This window comes from Manduca sexta, unplaced genomic scaffold (genome assembly GCF_014839805.1).
Source record: "Manduca sexta isolate Smith_Timp_Sample1 unplaced genomic scaffold, JHU_Msex_v1.0 HiC_scaffold_3412, whole genome shotgun sequence".
NCBI lineage: Eukaryota > Metazoa > Arthropoda > Insecta > Lepidoptera > Sphingidae > Manduca > Manduca sexta.
This window is the reverse complement of record NW_023594478.1, coordinates 202-4113: the sequence shown is the minus strand read 5'-3', so window position 1 is coordinate 4113 and position 3912 is coordinate 202. Positions and strand designations below refer to the sequence as shown.

Here is a 3912-nt window from a genome sequence, read left to right as displayed (position 1 = left end):
AAAGATATAAATTTAATTATTTGAATTAAAAACACACTTAATTTAATTGAAAAATCAAACCGTTGTTTGGTAAAGAAAATTACTTGCATGAAGATTTGTCTATAAAATATATAGTTATAAAAAATACGTCTAATGAATCCTCATCTATTGCAATTTTCTAATGTTGTACAGAGCGTTCGTTTTATACTGTCTATTGTGGATGGCAATAAATTCTAGTTGGAGAAAATATACAAATTTTAAGCCTTGGATATAAAATGAATGCGTTGTAATATAACTAACAAAATTGTAACACAAATTCGTTTGCCTACTACCTTACCTACCTCCTAGCACGGTGTTCAAAACTCGGACCTACCTAAAATATAGCTGGCTAACGAAGTGTCGAGAAAGAAAACATACATTATTTCAAAACTAAGACTTTATTTAAATTTTACAATGTGACTTAAAGATTTTAATGGAACCAACAGTCCTATTAATGTAATTATCAACTTTATGCTGGAGTAATAATTTCCAAATTTGAACAGCTAGATATAAGTCAAGACGATGTTCTAGGCATTATAAACGGTTCTTTATTTTTTGCCGTTAGTGAGTTCTGCAAGTAAACTGACGGTATGCTTGGTATCCTTTGTATCCAGTGTAGAATTTTTACCCGTTTCTATATTCTTTATATCCTCTGTTTTTGTATATATTGAAGGTTCACCCCCGGTTCCCGAATTACCGCCAATTAAATAAGATGGCAATAAATCATATGGCACACTACTTCTTGTATTTCTGATCCGAGATCCCAGAGCTCCCAGACCTGATATTAATAAAATATATTAGATTACATTGCACTAGTTTATTACTTTATTATAAACTAGCTAATGCTCGCGACTTCGACTGCGTTAAAAGCCTTTTTTAATTGACTTCAAAAAAAGGAGGAGGTTATCAATTCGATGTGTATGTTTTAATGTTATTAGGTAACCCTCATAACTCGGTCATTCATGAAGTATTTTTTTTTTCAAAATTGCTTCAGTAATTTGGTTTTAAACTAAAATAATTATAAGTCGTCGAAATTGCGAATGTCGCTTTCTTGTGTCGTTTTTTTGTTATGTTTTTGAGTTGGATTTAGTAGAGACTACTTCTTACAATAAAAATTGCAAATTTTTCTTATAAATAAAATTGCGAGTTAAGCTACATAAATGAATACACGAAAAGAATGTTTAATTTTAATTAGGCAATGACTCCAAATTTTTAACCAGTATATTAGTAGGTAATGGTAATTTTTTTTAGTTTTTATTGGTATACCTAGTTTTTCCGCTATATAAATTCGTCGAGTACTGTACTGACTTATAGCATCACATCGATATATGTATATGTACTACAATACAATAAATATGTTCCAAACATTCACTGAGTTCAACTGAATTGAACCGTTATCCATTCAAACTGGTGTTAGTATGGTCAATATTGATGCTTGTGGCTGTATACGGAGTGCGCTCATAATATAAAAACGCTAGTCTAAGTGCAAACTTGGATGTTACTAAAAATATTAGTGAAATAAGTAAAATTATTAGTTATTTAAGTGAACAAATAGATTATGACAGTGACGTTTTGGTTGCCATTTTAATTCAGATTTTGAACAAATAGTTTATACGGACGTTCGTGTCTATGGAATATACGTCAATGCAGTAACCATATTTAAGACGCCAGCGACATCTAGTAAAAAAATAAAAAATAAACATTTCCGACGGGAACACCGGAAATTATCAGAATTAAAAGTAGTCTATGTATTATTTGTTGCACCTGAAATAGCTTATTTACCCCTGCGGGGGTAATTACTTCCAGCTTAGGAACCTAGGGATTAGGCCTTAGTCCTTCACGAGGGCCTAGTGCGGACTGGCACACTTCATACAACTTATAAGTACCCTCAAAGTTATTTTAGAGAACCTTAAATACGGAGGTTTCCTCACGATAACTTCCCTCACCGTTAAAGCATACGATAATTCACACAGAATACACACATAAGTATTAGAAAAGTCAGATGTGCGCGCCTTTGGTTTTTGCATCTGCAGACATTCGTCTCGGCAGTCCATTCCACTCCTAACAAGGCTATCGCTGCTTTCATCACAATGCGCATGCGGCGAATATCTGACTTTTCTTTGAAAAACAACTGTTGACCGCACGTTTTCTTCATCTCTATCATAAAAGAACTTGAAAGCTGCATAGTAAAGCAATCTATTGCATGTTTGTGGTATGCCGTACTCAAACTTATTATGCTGGCTACAAAGACCTGTTTTTTATGTTGCTGTGGGCTATAACGTAAAATCATTAACCTAATTAATTTTAATCTTCATTTATAATGTTATAATAAAACATTCACAATGAACTGAATATTAGTCAAATCTTTTAAAACAAATTTGGTGTTCACTCCTCAGTATTCCACCAAACACATTTTTACACATTAAATATTATGAAAATTAATAGTTACTTACCGAAATACAATACAATTAAAAATATAAATGACAATCTCATTATGTTAAAGTTTCGATATGTTCAAAGTAAAATCCACTGACACAATAAACACAGTCTCGTCGCGTCATTTTATATATTTGGCTGACCTGTCAAAAACACAAAATACTAATATTATTAATAACATATCCGTCTTCAAAATGTTAGTTGTGAGATCTTGATAGCACGTAAAGTACCTTCATCAGCCATATTAAGTACTAGCTTTTGTCCGCGGCTCCGCCCGCGTGACAAAGGTTTTCCGGCTAAAGACTTCTACTATAAAAGTCACGCTATATATTTCCCGGGATAGAAAGTTTTTAATGTTCTTCGCAGGGTCTCAAACTATTTTCAAACCAAATTTCATGTAAATCAGATGGGTAATTTTGGAGTTTAAAGCGCCACACAGGCATACAGATGCAGCGGGGGACTTTGTTTTATAATATATATCTTAGAACTTTTTAAGAGGAACAATTGCGTCATACATAATGGTTGCATAACTTAACCGTTTACGCAGCGCCTGCAACGGAAGCTGTCAAAAGTAATAAATTTTCCCCGTTTTTGCAACATTTTTCATCACTGCCCCGCTCCCATTGGTCATAGCGTGATGATATATAGCCTATAGCCATCCACGATAAATAGGCTATTTGATACTGAAATATTTTTTTTTATTTGAGACGGTAGTTCCTGAGATTAGCGTGTTCAAACAAACAAACTGGTCAGCTTTATACAATAGTATAGAAAGTATACATATAACACATTTCTCTGTTATTTTTGGTAATTCGACCTTTAGAGCTCTTTTGTCGTTTGACATTTTGTAAGACCTTTCGACGCGGTAGAAAAAAAGATACACTCGTGGCTTTCGATATATATTATAATTCTCTTTGAGTGGCACCTTGTACCTGGTGGCGTCGCGTCAATGACGCGTCTAGTTTATTTGTCTGCTCGGCCGATTTACGCGGACTTCATGCCGGCACCAACGCCAATTTTAATTTTTCAGTAATATTTTGATTTAAAGATTTAATCCTGTGTTAATAAATTATGTGAAGCTATTATTATACTTTAATGAAGTGTTTAGTGCAAAATTCCTGATGAATCTTAACAATATGATAATCAACTCAAAATTATGATTTGTAATTCTTTACAAATCATAATCAAATTGTCATAATTTTGAGTTGATTACAGTGTCTAAATTTCAAATATATTATTTTTTTTTCAAGATAACATGAAATATACTAAAGAATAAGTACAAAACTATGTCATTCACATTTTTGTTAGATAATGTTATTATTTATGCCGACTTCCATACAGAAACTGTTATTCTCATCGATGTGTGTTTACCGAGGTTTTTTGGGGCGTATGTTGTAATTTTCCGAATAATTGAAGATCCTAATAAGCGCCGATTCCACTGTAATAGATTTATGTTTG

General features: G+C 32.8%; 1 long non-coding RNA gene across 1 annotated transcript; it reads right to left on the bottom strand.

Moving 5' to 3' along the window:
• Nucleotides 1-396: 396 nt before the first annotated feature.
• Nucleotides 397-2553, bottom strand: LOC119192946. Its single transcript, XR_005113786.1, has 2 exons — nt 2472-2553; nt 397-796 (listed from the first exon to the last, which is right to left on the bottom strand). It is a non-coding gene; the product is annotated as an uncharacterized LOC119192946 (long non-coding RNA).
• Between the last annotated feature and the right edge of the window lie 1359 nt (nt 2554-3912).